Genomic DNA, 17,363 nt, shown 5'->3' with positions numbered 1-17,363 from the left:
AGCTCTTGGCAAGGCCACAGCTATGAGCACTTGCTACAACCGTAAGGGCTACGGCCTCGGCTTCATGGTACTGCTTTTGCTTTCTCTTTCGATATTTTGGTTAGCATGGCAGTTCTCTGAATTCCCAAAAGATTATAAAAATAACACAAATGATTTTGTGGTCATTGAACTAAACATTCCCACAGAGGATCCGAGTAAATTGGACAATTTAAAATTATCCCCTTATGATAAATTGACCACACCAACATATGTTCCAAAAGCACTGCTCATGACTAAATATGAGCTGCAGCCTAAACAAGCGAAGTTATTTCAAAAAGGAAATTTCCATCCTCTCCCGACCATCTGGGTAAATGGATATATAGGATACAAAATGGGGAAAGGAAAAATTTGGTATCCCCCTAGGGGACGTCCAAAATATGATGTAAGTTGGCAAACATCATTTACTGGAGATTATATTAATGGCAAGAGAATGGTTGGTATTAATGGGAAATTATATGATTGGGATAAATTAAGTATGTGGGAATGAAACTGTAGAATTCCCTTTACTTGGTGGTGTCCGGTTTTAAATAAATCATTAAGAATCAGGTGTTGGGATAAAAATATATGCTGTAAAATTATTAAACCTGCAAAATTAGATCTTAGAAAAATAAGAGTGCAACTAGTTTTGTGAGGGATGGTGCTGTGCACAAGGGCACTTTGACATTTAGATCAAGATTACAGGGCCACAGCCAATGCATATCCTTAAAATGTGCATGATAATGCTGCTCAAATATCCACTATCCTTTTTCCATATGAACAGTAGGTTCATTCCATTAGAACATAAAATCATTAGACCCCCATTAGAATTTAAATGTTAACATTTTTCATTTTAGCAAAGTTGTATTTACATTTAAGAATAGATATAGGTTATCTAACACTTTGTAACCAAAATAGAGGCCACCCTGTTAATAGGGTGGATATTACCACAGCTTGCTAACAGAAAAAGGTCACAAGATAACTTCAAGACAATGAAGGGGTGGTTCCGATCTGATAACCTGATTCCAGGAAAAAGAAGCATGAGTTGATCACCTGAGACATGCTGACAAAAGGAAACGACTGGCTGACCTCTAAAAAAGTTTCCTTCCTGCTTTTTGGACTATTGATTTAAGCTTGCTGATACAACAGAAATAGTACCCAAAACCCCCCTGCAGAGAAAAATCTAAATAAAAGGCATTGTCTCATGCTTTACTGGGCTCCAGCCCCAAAGCGCTGACAGCCCACAGAGAGAGAATGTGCATAGTGATGCATTGAGGTCTCTGTCTGTGTTTGTTATTTTCGCTGACCCTCTCCATCCCTTTTCGGGTACCCACCTCTTGCTGAAACTGGACTTCAGCAGTGAGATTGAATAATTAGACAGTGGAAACTTTCAGTCCCATTTCCCCCACCTCTTGGAAAGGGAGGGAGTCCGGAAATTGAACTGAACAGTGTGGTATAGGAACTTCCAAATTGGCAAACATATCCATTTGCCAGGAGGGTGATGCAGTTCCAACTCCATGGAACAGAGGCTCCTGAGCTTGGGACCCTTCTAGACTTCACTCTATGTACCTCTTCATCTGGCTGTAACTTTGCATCATTTGTAATATACCAGTAAATGTAAGTAAACTTTTCCTGAATTTTGTGAGCTGTTTTAGCGAATTATTCAAGCTGAGGAGGGGGGCCATGGGAACCCTCAATTTATAGCTAATCAGAAATACAGAAGTACTCAAGACTTTTGACTAGCATCTGTTGTGGGGTCAGTCATGTTGGACTGAGCCACTCCAGTTGTGGAGTCTGCACTAACCTGGAGTAGTTATTGTCAGAATTGAATTGTAGGATACCCTCTTCATATGGGAGAATTGGAGAATTGATAGATGTCAGAGAATACCACAGAACAATGCAGGAGTGTTTATGATCACCTCATATGTGATTTGCTGTTACCTTTCTTTGACTCTAAACTTAATTGTAAACTTAGCATACTGAAGTTGTTTAAAAGAAAACTGAATATCTAAAATTTATAAATATAAGAACATAGTTGGACTTAGCTAACCTTACGTATATGACCAAAAAATGTAGAAAACCACCTTCAGATTAAATAATGTTAAACTCACAAGAAATTGCAAAAATAATCTAGAGACTTCCCTAGTATTCTTCACCCAACTTCTCTCACTAAAAACATCTTACATAAACATATTTTCTTATTAAAACCAGGAAAATGACATCAGTAGAATACTATTAACTGAACTCCTTATTTGGATCTTACTAGTTTTACATGAGTTTTTTTAGTTTGTAATTCTAAGAAGTCATATTACATGTATAGATTTGTGTAACCACTACCACAACCAGGACATAAAACTAATCTAAAAAAACTCCCTTATGCTGCCTTTTTATCCTTACACTGTCTATCAAAACCTCTCTGCCATTCACTTAATCTTTTTTCCATCAGTATAATTTTGTCATTTCATGAATTTTATAAGAATGGAATTATTTTTATAAATAAGTTGTATTTATATAAATTTGTGAATTTTTATTAATAGGGAGTATGTAAGCTTTTGGCATTTTTGTCACTCAGCAAATTGTTCTTAAGGTTTATCTGAATTGATCAACAGTTTTATTTTTATTAGTGAGTATTATACACACTTGATATGCCATTTTGTTCATTCATCCTTGAAATAGATTTACATTGTTTCCCTGATTTTAACTGTTATAAATAAAGATGCAGTGAAATCTACATATAGTGTTTTGTGTGAACATAGTTTTATTTCTCTAGGATAAATATTCAGTTGTACAATTGCTGACATATGTGGTAAGTTGTGTTTAGCTTTATAAGAAACTACCAAATTTTTCTCTGGAGTGGCCGCACTATTTTACATTCTTACTAGCAGAGTTTGAGATTCAGTTGTTCTCCATCCTCTCCAGCACTTGCTATTTTCAGTCTATTTTATTTTAGCCATTCTACTAGCAACCCGAGAGAATTGGTTACTCTTCGTCCTCATTAGCACTTGGTATTGTCATTATACTTTACATTAGCTCTTCTATTAAGTATGTAGTAGTCTATGGTCTTGAGTTTAACTTGCATTTTCCTAATGGCTAATGATGTTGAACACTTTCTGATTACTTATTTGCTATTTGTATATCATCTTTGTTGAAGTGATGGTTCAAGTTTTGCCCATTTTCTATTTGGGTTGTTTTCTTGCTGTGTTGTTTTTTAATGTTTCTTATATATTATGGACACATGCTCTTGCTGGAAACATTTTCTTGCCTTCTGTAACCTCCTTCACTCTCTTAGTAAGGTCTATTTCAGAGACAACATTTTTAAATTTCATGAAGCTCAATATATTCATTTCTTTTTTCTTTATAGATTGTGATTTTATTTATTTATTTATTTTTTTATGGTGGGAGCTTTCAGTTAAGGTTCATTTTCTTTTTCTGTGTATTTGCAATTGTTCCAACACCATTTCTTGTTAAACCTGTCTTTTTTCCCATTGAATTGTATGTACACCTTTGTCAAAATCAGTTACCCATACTTGTGTGTTTCTAATCCATTGCTACTACACTGTTTTGATTACTGTGTCTCTGTAGTAAGTTTTAAAATTGGGTAATCTGATTCCTCAATGTTCTTTCTCAAAATTGTCTTAGCTATTCTAATTTTTTGGCTTCCATATTAATTTTAGAATAAATTTGTCTCTATAAAATATGTTAATATTTTTATTAACATTACATTAAGTCTATAAATCAAGTTTGACATATTTGGCATCTTTACTATTTTAAACCTTTCAGTCTATAAAAATGGGGTTTCTTTCCATTTAGTTCACTTTAATTTCTTTCATCAACATTTTGTGGTTTATATCCTACATGTTTTTTGTTAATTTTAGGTTTAAGTGAGTTTTCTGAGGGTGGGGGAAGTTAGTGAAAATTGTATGGTTTCCAATGATTTATTAGCCTTGTATCAATCTTTCCAAACTGACATATTATTTCCAGAAGTTTAAAAATATTTTTCAGATTGTTGAAAATTTATACACAGATGATCTATGGTATCTATGAGTAGGAACAGTCTATAATTTGTTTGTTTTCAATATGTATTATTTCTCTTTCTTGATTTACTGCACTGGCTAGGACTTCCAGTATTATCATAAACAGGAGTGGTGAGATTGGACATGCTTGCCGTGTTCCTTGTTGGTTTTTAAGGGGAACAATTCAGTCTTTCAACATTAAGCACAATGTCAAGTGTTGGGTTTTTGGTAAATGCTATTTATAGTGTTGAGAAATGTCCCTTCTAGAGCTAATTTGTGAACTTTTAAAAATTATGAATGGATTTGAAATTTTGTCAGGTTTTTTTTTGCATCACTTCATATAATAATGTAGCTTTGCTTCTTTTCAGACTTCATACGTATCAAATACAAATATATCAAATATACTGTACAGAATTGGTATTCTTTCTTCAGTACTGAGTAGAATTTACCTGTGAGTCCATCTGAGCTTTCAGATTTATTTTCCAGAAGGTTTTAAAATATGAATTTAAGTTTTTTAATAGTTACAGGACTATTCAACTCATCTCTTTTTGGGTGTGATTTGTTAGTTCATGGTTTTCAAGAAATTGATATATTTTATTTACGTCGTTCAATTAATGTTTTACATAGTGTTCTCTCATCCTTTCAATGTTTGTGACGTCTGTATCCCCTCTTTCATATCTCTTACTGATACTTTGTGCCTTCTCTCCTTTTATTCTTAGTTTTGCTAGAAGTTTCTCAATTTTATTGGACCTTTTAAACAAAGAAATTTTGGTTTGATTGTTTACATTTATTTTTACACTCATCTTTATTACTTTATTATACCCCCTTTGGACTTATTTAGTTCTTATTCTAGTTTCATGAAATGAAGCTTCAATTATTGTTGAGGTCTTTCTTTTCTAGTATAGGCATTCAGTCCTATTAATTTCCTTTGAAGCATTGTTTTCACTTTATCTCATAAATTTTGATACGTTGTTTTTTCATTTTCATTCACGTGCATGTATTTTTAAACTTTCCTTGAGATATTTTTGATTCATGTATTAGACATGATGTTCAGTTTCCAAGTGATTGGAAATTTTCCTGTTATTGATTTCTAGTTTTAATTGGTTTTGCTTAGACAGCATATTTTCTTTTTCTTTACTTTTATTTATTAATTTTTTTGGTGGCTGGCTGGTAAGGGGATCTGAACCTTAGACTTTGGTGTTAACAACACCACACTCCAATCAACTCGACTAACTGGCTAGCCTCAACCATGTCAATTCTTTTAAAGCTGTGGATATTTGTTTTATGGCCCAGAATATGATCTATCTTGGTGAATAGTTCATGTATACCTGAAAATAATGTGTGTTCTACTGTTGTTGCATGCAGTGTCCTATAAATGTCATATATTTTTTATTGGTTAATGGTACTGCTTAGTTCAATATCTTTGCTGCTTTTCCATTTACTCTGACAGAAATGTTGAAGTCCTCAGCTGTAATTGTGGATTAGTCTACTTCTTTCAGTTCCCTCACTTTCTCCTTCATGTATTTTGAAATACTGGGGGATTATTTGTTGTACACACATCTAAGGTTCTTATGTTTTCCTGAATAAATTGACCTTTGTATCATATGTGATGGCTTACTTGTTATTGGTAATTCACTTTGCTCTAAAGTCTCCTTTTTCTGATAGTAATAGAGTTATTTCCACTTGGAGTGTTTGCATGGTCTATTTTATTTTATTTATTATTATTATTTTTTCTGCATGGTTTATTTTATTTCATCCTTTTAATTTGAACTTGTTTATATTATTTTATGTGGAGTGAGTTTGTTATAGAGAGGATATTGTTGGATCATATTTTTAAATCCATTTGGCTAATATCTTTTAACTGATATGTTTAGGACATTTACATTTAATGTGATTATAGCTGTATTAGGAATTAAGCCTTACATTTTATTATTCTTTATCTTTGTTGTCTCCTTTTAATTCTTCAGTGACCCCTTCCATGTTTTCCTTGTGGGTTACATGAAAATATTTTAAATTTTCCATTAATTTCTGGTAGGAATACAAAGTAGTATAGATACTTGGAAGATAGCTTGGCTGTATCTTACAAAGCTAATTATAGTCCTACCGTATGATCCAGCATTCATGACCCTAAGTATTTACTCAACTGATTTGAAGAAATAGACCATGCAGAAACCTACACATGAATAATTATAGCAGCTTTCTTCACAATTGCCAAAAATGGAAGCAACCAAATTTTACTCAGTCGGTGAAGAGATAAACTTTGGTACATTCATACAATGAATATTATTTAGCAATTTGAAAATGAGCCATCAACCCACCAAAAGACATAGATGAACACTAAATGCATATTGCTAAGTGTATTATTAATTTTTAATTTTGTTATTGTGAACATCTTTCCACATTATTGAATAGTCTTCTGGAACATTTATAAAGGTAACATCTTTTTACAATATTAAATAATACATGATTTTGGTACAAATTTTAATGAGATGTAAAAATGGGAAATTTGAAAACTTCTGAAACTCTTTCTCCACCCTTGAAAACAAACCCCCAAATTTATCAAATTACTCTTCAACATCTCTCTTTTCTTTATCCTCTCAAGACTATAGGCATCTTAAATCTAATAGACAAGTTCAGCACAGTTGGAGAGTACACGATCCATATGTAAAAATCTATGACATTTTTATATACAAGCTATGATTTAGGAAAAAAACTGAAAACAATTGCACTTACAACATTTACAGTAGCGTTAAAAGAATAAAATACTAGGGAAGAAATTTAACAAAAGAAGTGAAAAATTTATACTCTGCAAGCTACAAAACATTGGAAAGAAAGACAAATGGAAAGAAATCCCATGTTAATAGATTGGAAGACTCAGTGTTGTTAAGGTGGCCAGACTTTCTAAATTGACCTATAGAGTCAGCATAACTATGATTAAAATCCCACGTAGCTTTTTCTGCAGAAATTGTCAAGGTGGTGAAATTCTTATATGGGAATTCAAGATACCCCAGGGAGCCAAAGCAATCTTCAAAAGAGCAAAGTTGAATGATTTACACTTTGCAATTTCAAAACTTACTACAAAGCTACAGTAATCAAGACAGTGTTATACTGGCATAAGGTTAGGTAAGGAGGACAAAGGAATAGAATTGGGAGTACAAAAATAAACCTTTCACTTATTTATTGATTCTTGAATATGATGTCAAGGTAATTTAATGGGGAAAGAATATTCTTTTCAAAAATTGGTGCTAAGAGAACTGGATAGTCACACGAATAGTATGAAATTGGACCCCTTCTTTATACCACACATAAAAAGTATCTAAAAGTGGGGTCATAGACCTAAATTTAAGAGCTAAAACTGTAAAACTCCTAGAAGAAAATATAGAAGTCCTGTGATATTGGGTTCGGCAAAACCTACTTAGATATAATACCCGAAGCACAAGTGAAAAAACAGAAATACATAGATTAGGCTTCATTATAATTAAACACTTTGTGTTTCAATGGATACCATCAAGAAAATAGACAACTCATAGAATTGTAAAAAAGAATTGTAAGAAAAGAAAAATGCAAATAATATATCTGGTAAGCAGCTTGTACCCAAGATATATAAAGAAATCAATAATAGAAAGACAACACAAAATATGAACAAATGATCTAAATAAACATCTCTCCAAAAAGAAGTAAAAATGGTCACTAAGCACATGAAAAGATGCTCAACATCATTAGTCATTAGGGAAATGCAAATCAAGACTACAATGAGATAGCACATCACATTCACTAGGATTGTTATGATTAAAAAGTGATAATGTGCTGAGAACGTGGAGAAATTGGAACTCTTGCACACTGCTGGTAGAAATGTAAAATTGTGTGGGAACTTGGAAAATAATCTGGTCATTTCTCCTGCATTAAACATAGAATTACCATATGGCCCAGAATTCCACTCCTAGGTGAATACTCAAGATAAATGAGGACCTATGTTCATACAAAAACTTGTCCAAGAATGTAACAGTATTTCACAGTAGTCAAAAAGTGGAAACAAAACACAAAAAAGTGAAAACAACCTAAATGTTCATCAACTGATGAATGGATCAATAGAGTGTATTCATGAAATTGAGCATGACATGGCAATAAAAAAGGAATTAAGTCCTATACTGTGCTACAACATGAATGAAATTTGAAAATGTTATGCTAAATGAAAGGCAGTCACCAAAGACTACATATTGCTTGGTGACATTTATATAAAATGTCCAGAATAAGTAAATATATAGAGAAAGTAGATTAGCGATTGTTTATAGCTGGGGAAGGGGTGTCCTTTTTGGGATGATGGAAATGTTCTAAAATTTTTTGTGGTAATGGTTGCACAATCTCTATATACTAAGAACCACTGAATTGTACAATGTAAATGGGTGAATTTTATGGTATGTGAATTATAATAAAGCTGTTATATGAAGAAAGGAACATAGTCACCTTATTAATACTGATTATTCAACTATACACATTTTTATGGTTAATACTCTTCAATTGGATGTTCCAGAATGTATTAAACTATTCATATTTTGAGGTACATTCAAGTTGCTCTAAATTGTTATTTTAATACCAAGAATGATGTGATTAACATAAATAAATTTTATCAAATAAAATGATTGTGGGAAACCAAACACCAGGTGATTTCTATCAGCTAAAGAGTCAGTAAAAATATAACATGTGAGGGCCGGCCCAGTGGCGCACTCGGTTGAGTGCGGCACTTGGGAGTGCGGTGGCGCTCCTGCCGAGGGTTCGGATCCCATATAGAGACCGGTCCGCTTACTGGCTGAGCGTGGTGCAGGCGCGACACTGAGGGTTGCGATCCCATTGCCGGTCGCGGTACGGGCGCGACACCGAGGGTTGCGATCCCGTTACCGGTCACGAAAAAAAACAAAAAGGAGAAAAAAAATATATATATATATATAACATGTGTGTTAGTTTGCTAGTACAGCCATAACAAAATATGACAAGCTGGGTAGCTTAAATAACAAAAATCTATTTTCTCACGGTTCTAGAGGCCAGAGTCCAAGATCAAGATGTTAGCAGATTTGGTTTCTTCTGATGCCTCTCTACTTGGTTTGCAGATTTCCACCTTGCTGCTATGTCCACCCATGGTCTTTCCTCTGTATGCAAATATTCCTGGTATGTCTTTGTCCAAATTTCCTCTTCTTGTAAGGACACCTGTCAGATTTGGGTAGAGTCCACCCTCATGGCCTCATTTTAACTTAATCACCTCTTTCAAAGTCCCATCACCAAAAATAATTATATTCTGAGGTACTGGGGGTTTGGACTTCATCCTATAAATTTGGGAGGGGGGACACGATTGGTGATGAACACGTAACAACATGGTTCATCAAGGGCAGTATTCATCAGAGCAATGAGAATAACATGAACTCTGCCCACTGAGTGGATGAATTCTACCCATCCTCAGTACAGCTGGCATTGGGGCCAAAAAACAGCAGCAGTCTATTGTGTGCTGACAGGTTTCAACTTAGATGAGCCATCAGTAAACCATGCCTACGCATTTTAGAGGACCTTTTTAAAATGTGAGTTCCATTGAGCAAGTTGGTTGCTTACATTTGGCCTGATTGAGATAAAGGTATCTCAGCTGCCATCGACTCATACAGAGCTGAAATATGCATTTTCATTTGACAGATTTGTTGAGCTTGTCCTATCTTTGTTGTGGTCTCTGACTTGGTCCTTCATAAAATGAGGATGTCAAGCTGAAGTGTCACAGGTCCTCCTGATAAAGCTCTAAATTTCAACAGAACCTAATAACATTCCAATAGCTGTTTTTGAAAGGTGGCATATCTTTCGAAAGTGCCAGGGAGATGAGTGCAGATCCCCAATGGGTGCTTGGGGGTGATACGGCTGGAAGAGAGATTCCCTTTAGCATATACTGCAATCATTAAAAATGATAGTCACAGAAACTTGCAACTCAGAAGTGGGGGAAAAAACTTATTAGGGTTGTGAGACTAAATCCAGAGCATGCTCCAACCTTCTGTATAGCTTCCAATGCAACTTGTTGATTTGGGTCTTATTCAAAGTAGGCTAATCTGTGGTTCAGTCACTATAAGGAGTTAAGTAAAATGCTGGGTGAAGTACATCTCTCTCCAATACCCACAGGGTTCAATGTTTTGGGTTTCATTTTTGGAGATGGGAAGGTGAAGAGACATCAGTTTTTCATTACTGCTGAGGAAATGAATCACGTGCATCTGCCCACATAGGAACTTTACCGGATAAACTAATTCCTGAATTTTACTTTTTTTTTTTTTGGCAGCTGCCCGGTATGGGGATCTGAACCTGTGACCTTGGTGTTATAAGGCTGCGCTGTAACCCACTGAGCTAACCTGCTGACCCCTGAGTTTCATCAGAGGTTATTTGATCCCTGGTAGTAGAGGTGTGGCTTTTGAATCAAAGGCTTCTGATTTGCCAGCTAGCAGGACATCATATATACAGCGAAAACTGTGGACCTCCGAGGGCAGAGACCCTTGTGGTAAATCGTGACCTCTCCACCCGCGGTAAATGTCAGGGGAGTTTAGATTCTTTTGTGTGAGGACCCAAAGTGTAGATTGGAGATCTTGATCCTAGAAAGTTAAAGAAACAGAGACGAATAGAAGTATTGGCAATACCCAGTGCAGCATACTAAGTCTCATCAGTCCACAGTAGATTCAATTACAGTCGTAATTGAATAGGAGGGAAAACCAAATTCAGTTACTAGTAATGCATTGTAAGCCAATAGTGCCCATTGGCTTTTTCACTGGCAATACAAGGCTGTTTAAATGCAACACACAGGGCTGGCAGGTTTGTTCAGTTGGTTAGAGCACATTATTGTAACACTTAAGGTCAAGGGTTCAGATGCCCTTACCAGCCAGCCACCAATAAAAAAATAAGTAAATAAATGCAACACAGTATCTCTTGTTACCTTTGCTACTTTCAAGATCTTATAAAAGATTGTAAAATCTGTTGACTTTTTACTTACATTTTTGGTGTCATTTTCTTAGTGGTTGCTCTAGGTATTATAATATGCATCCTTAGTATGTTGAGAACTGAATAAAAAAAAATATGCATCCTGCCTTATTGCAACCTGTTTCAGATACAGACTAACTGAATTTCAGTAAAATATAGAAACTTCTATTATTGCTCCATCTCCACCCCTCTCCTTTGTGTTAGTATTTTAATACATTTTATCTTACATCTGTATCTATAATGCCAATAAGTGTTATAATTATTGCTTTAGATAAGTTTATGCCTTAAAGAATTTAAAATATAAAAGGAGAAAAAAATACTTATACATTCTCTTATATTTACCTACATACTTACAATTTCCAGAGCTCTTCATTTTTTGCCATATGTTGGAGTTATATCTGGTATCATTAACTCTTAGCCTTAAGGATTTCTTTTAGTATTTCTGCTAATATTAGTCTGCTAATGAGTAACTCTCTCAGTCTTTGCTTTTCTTGGAATGTCTTTATGTCACCTCTTGCAGAGTGACATGGATGCAAAAAGATGACTCAGAGCCCATGTATTCAAAGCCATGAGAAGCCCAAAGGGACTGCACTGAGGAAAACTCCTGCAAGAGAGGAGAGCCCAGGCACAGCCCCAAGTCAGTTTTTGCTTCACTTTTTATTGTAAAGACAAGAAAGTTACAGAAGAAAAACAAGTGGTTAATCAATCATAGTGAACAAACCTAAGCAAACTGGCTACATGACCATCTTCATTAAAGCAGGTGTAACTTAAAATAGTTCAAGCAATTTACCATCAAAAGGAGTCATAAAACTAAGCTATGTGACTACAAAAGGAAACAATGAGATAATCACCAAAGTGCCTAACTCCCCCAAAACTCAAAGAAACAGCTTAGGGCAAGATGTGGAATGTCCCCCAAGCACTAACTAGCAGAATATCCTTGAAGATTTTAGCTTACATACTTTCCCATCATTTAGGTTTAGCTGCGCCAAAAACAACTACCCCCAGAGCAATCACTTTTTGCTGTGCTTCAATTCTCTTATCTACATCAAAGGCTTTTAGTCCTGTGAAAGTTTTTTGGTCTTTCTTAATCTTAACATTTTTACATGTTTTCCTAAAGGGTTGGGCTTTGGCCTCCTAAACTAGAGGCTTTGGCCTCCTAAACTAGAGGCTTTAGCCTCCTAAGCTACAGGCCTTTGGCCTAAACTAAGGATTTTGATCCTCTAAACTATAGGCTTTGTCCTTCTATCAAAGACTTTGGTCCTGCAAAATACATGTATTTTATTTCTATCTCATTTAATAACTTCTTAGTCAATAGCCTCCACATCTTTATTTTGCCTTCACTTTTGTACAATATTTTTGCTGGCTATCTAATTGTTGGTTGAAAGTTTTCTAAACATTTCAGCACATTAAATACATCATTCCACTACTTTCTCTCCTCCATTATTTTTGATAAATCTACTATTGCTGTTCCATTGTGTATTAGTCACTTCTGGCTGCCCTAACAAAATACCATAGACTGCATGGCTTAAACAACTGAAATTTGTTCTGGAGGCTGGAAATCCAAGATCAGGGTGCCAGCATGGTGAGGTTTTAGTGAGGGCTCTCTCTGGCTCACAGTGCCTTCCTGCTGTGTTCTCACTGGTGGAGAAAGGGTACAGGCTCTCTTGTGTCTCTTGTAAATACACAAATCCTATTAGATTAGGACCCCATCCTTATGACCTCATTTAACTTTAATTACTTCCTTACTCCAAATAGTCACATTGGGGGTTAGAGTTTCAACATATGAATTTGGCAGGGGAGTGTATTTTTCAGTCCATAGCATCTTGTCATCAAATTTTCTTGTAGGGCTGGCCCGTGGCTTACTTGGGAGAGTGTGGTGCTGATAACACCAAGGCCATGGGTTTGGATCCCTGTATAGGGATGGCTGGTTAGCTCACTTAGGAGAGCATGGTGCTGACAACACCAAGTCAAGGTTAAGATCCCCTTACCGGTCATCTTTTAAAAAAAATGTTTTTTTCTTGTGCCTATTTCAATGTTTTCTCCATGTCTTTGGCTTTTAACAATTTGACTATGGGGCCGGCCCGGTGGCGCACTGGATAGTGCGCCGCTTGGGAAGCGCAGCGGCGCTCCCGCCCAAGGGTTCGGATCCCACATACAGACTGGTTCCCGCTCACTGGCTGAGCGAGGCGCGGGAGCAATGCCGAGGGTTGCAATCCCGTTGCCGGTCCCCAGTCCGGTACGGGGGCAACACTGAGGGTTGCGATCCGTTGCCGGACACGGAAAAAGACAAAAGAAAAAAAAAAATTTGACTATGATGTGTCTATATGTAGATCTCTTTGTTTATCCTATAAGGGGTTTGTTGAACTTTTTGGATCTGAAGATGAATGTATTTCACTAAATTTGGGAAGTTTGGGGCTACTATTCAAATATCCCCCCCCCCATTTTTTTGGTGGCTGGCTTGTAACAGGATTGAACCCTGGACTGGTGTTATCAACACCATACTCTAACTAAATGAATTAACTGGCCAGCCTTCTTTTCCCTTTTTAATTTTCTTTCTGGGAATCCCATTACACATATGTTGACGTGACTGACGTCCCACAGATTTCTGAAAAAAAAGATTGTTCATTTTTTTCCCCAATAGTTTTCTTTTTATCCTTTATGCTGGATAATTTCATAGCTGAAGTTTCAACCAAAGAGGAAAAAATGGACAAAAATTGACCTGATTTTTGTCAAATAACAAAACAATATAATACTTGACCCATTCAGAATTGTAGAAACTAGGGATTTGACAACTCCTGATATGTTTTCAAATCTGAATCCCAAAAGATAACCAAAATTATGTTTGGTTCTATATCCATTGAAGATTTTGTATTGCACATGTTTATATTTTTAAAAATTCTATGTTCATACTGTGCACACTGTTCTCATGCAACTTGTTCCAATTTTCCTCAATTCAACAATATAATCACTTTTTGTCATTTATACTGAAATTGTCCTTTATGCTTAAGTCTGTATAATGTTCATGAAGAGATGTCCAGTAATTTATTTAACAAATCACCTACTGATGTACATTCATATTGGTATTATATATATATATATATATATATTTTTTTTTTAAAGATGACCGGTAAGGGGATCTTAACCCTTGACTTAGTGGTGTCAGCACCACGCTCTCCCATGAGAGCTAACTGGCCATCCCTATATAGGGATCTGAACCCGTGGCCTTGGTGTTATCAGCACCACACTCTCCCAAGAAAGCCATGGGATGGCCCTGGTATGTTATCTTTTACTGCATTACAAACCTCCCTAAAATAATATCTAAAGATAACAAACATTTATTCTCTCAGTTGTGTGAGTTGAAGTTTGGATCTAGACTGGGGCTGCATGGTCTAGATATCTTTTACATATCTGAGCCTCCATTCAAACAGATGGAATCATTATTCACATAATCTCTGAGTATATATTAAAAAACAGTGTTTTCCCTATACTCATACTCAGCAACAATAAACACAGAAAACAGATTTCTGACTTCTGTAACCAAATGTGTGAGGATTTCTCCCCAGTAGTAAGCAAGCAATTCTCCAGTGGACACCAGCTGGGTGTCCTCTAATTCAATTTAATTCTGACACTATAGTGTCAGATCCCACAGGTTGAGGGCTAGTCCCCAAAACTGCCCCCCACTTCAGATGCCAGTTGCAAGTCCAGGCCTCTGGAACTTCTGACCAATCAGCTATAAATCAGGGTTTCCACAACCCCCTCCTTGAGTTCTATTAGTTTGCTTGAGCGGCTCACAGAACTCAGGGAAATACATACTTATGTTTACCTATTTATTATAAAGGATATAACAAAGGATACAGATGAAGAGAAGCATAGGGCAAGATATGAAGGAAAGGGTGCAGAGCTTCCATGCTTTCCCTGGGCATGCCACCCTCCAGGAACCTCCACGTGTTCAACTATCCAGAAAATCCCTAAACCCTGTTCTTATAGGTTTTTATGGAAGCTTCATTACATAGGCATGATTGAAGCATGGACAACCATGTAGTGTTGTCAACCAGTGCCCCGAGGGGATACAGTGGGAAATGAAGAAAGACACAATTTATTTTATGGGATCTTATGGTTTATTTATGACCTGCAAGGCATCTCAGTTTATTTTAGTTTCCTTTTTATAAGCCAGTGAAAATAACAAATTGTACTGATTAAATCAATTATATCTAGTACCACGCTATTTATTGAACATTTTCAGCTGCCATGGCGCTTGAAGATTCATAGCTAACTACTTATCAACAAAATAAGAACATAAGTTTCTCATTTACAAAGTTTCCAGGGTCCTGGGTTCAATCGAAGGTCAGACCTCAAAGGGACGGAGAAGGGGGAAGTAAGCAAAAGCGATGCCAGCCTTGTTGGCTTCCCTAGAATAGCAAAGACTTTTTCAGCTTGCTTATTCAGTACCCCACAATGTAGAAATGTGATTGGGCAAAAAAGGTATAATACTAATAGACTAGGTGGGGAAACCCAGCAAGGCCTGTTTGTTCAGATTCTTCTTGGCCTCTGTGTGGCATTCCTCCCTCCCAGGTATGGGGCAGGACACCTCTTGAAATGGGGGTTTTATAACCTACAGTCAGCTAAGTAGGTGAGAGAATTTCCTGCTTTGGGGAGAAAACACAGCAGGTGAAAGGAGGGCAGCAGAAAGTCAGAGAGTAGTATGAAACTGTGTACGAAAACCACTACATAAATATAACATCACAGTCTCTCATCCTGCAAGAAGCTAATTTGGTCTCTATCACAACATATTAGAGGAGCTCCAAGAGACAAACAGAACAAGTCTTAATTCCTGTTTCTCCCATCCAAGCAAGCCTGTTTCTGTCCTTTGTGTTATACTTGCTACTGTCCCATTGGACTCATTGTTCAGAGTCACTATAGGAAGATACTAACCAAAGATGGGAATGCAGAGATGCAAGAATAAGTTTATGAAACAATCACAACGTTATTTCTTTATGATTGTCAAAATATCCTTGCACGTACTGTTCTCACAAAGTTAATTTCTACCGAATCAATTCTTTTTATTTTTTTTTGGTGGGGGGGGGGCTGCTAGCCCGTAGGGATCGAACTCTGGACGTTGGTGTTAGCAGCACCACACTCTAACCAACTGCGCTAACCAGCCAGCCCCTCTCCTGAATCAATTCTTAAATTTGGAGGCTTAAAGACAATGAAAAGTTAAGATAGGTAATACTAGATTGGACTCCAAAAAATTTTTACTAATTTATATACTCTAGACTCAACCCTACCCCCTAAAAATACACCAGATATAATGCTTAAGAACTTCAAACTATGACAAGCATGATGATAACAGCATCTCCATATATTTAAAGCTGTATGTGGTGGACAATGCTATTATCCACTATGCAGATGGGAAAAATAAGAATTAGAAGATTAGCATAATAGAATGCTTTTATCTCATGGCCTCATCACTCTGAGTATTATTTATCGTTCAATCTTTATTAATCTTAAGGGTTAAAACATTTTTATTTCACATTTACTTTGCATTTATTTAACTATTAGTAAGGCTGGTATTGAAAAAATTGTTAATGAGCATTTGCAATTTTTTAAAACTGGCCTGTTCATTTCATTTAGCTATTTTTTAAAAAAATTAGGTTGGTCACCTTTTTCTTATTCCTTTTAAGACCTCTTTATAGCAAATGATAACGAGGACGTGGGAAAGTAGATCTCTTATACAGATGGTGGTAATAGAAAATAGTACATCGATTCTAGAAAACAGGACAGTTTGACAATCTCTCTCTTTTCCTCTCTATATACCGATATCTATTTTTATACCATACACACACACATACTCACACAGGTATTTCCTTTCCTTTCCCCCCATTCTTCCAATATAGTTAGTTACAGTTCGGTTTGATCCATCTTTATGGATCCATATTTGCATTACTGTGACTTTGTAGACACTATTTGCAGTTAACACACAAGAACAAAATGATTTCTTTCTCTTTCTTTTTTCTTAAACACCCTTTTATTCTCCCTAAAGTTGTCCTGTTTCCCTAATTTTGGGCCACTGGGCCTCAGAGTCCTGCCCTCGTCTTTCGCCGCCCCCAGGGAGAAGCCCCGCCCCCGTCATAGGCTCCGCCCCTCATATCACCTACTGAACCTCTCTGGCTTTTGCAGGGCTTCAGTGGCCTGTCCCCTGTGCCTCACCCCCAGACGTAACTTTGGCGCCTTCCAGCCACTTTCATTTCCTAGTTTATGATCGCCATCCTTGGATCGACAGAGCTTCTCCAAACCTTGTTTTACATTCAAAAGTCACTTCAAGCCACTTTCTGATAGAAATTCCGC

This window comes from Galeopterus variegatus, unplaced genomic scaffold (assembly GCF_000696425.1).
Source record: "Galeopterus variegatus unplaced genomic scaffold, G_variegatus-3.0.2 Scaffold4780, whole genome shotgun sequence".
Classification (NCBI taxonomy): Eukaryota; Metazoa; Chordata; class Mammalia; order Dermoptera; family Cynocephalidae; genus Galeopterus; species Galeopterus variegatus.
Note: the sequence above shows the minus strand (reverse complement) of the source record.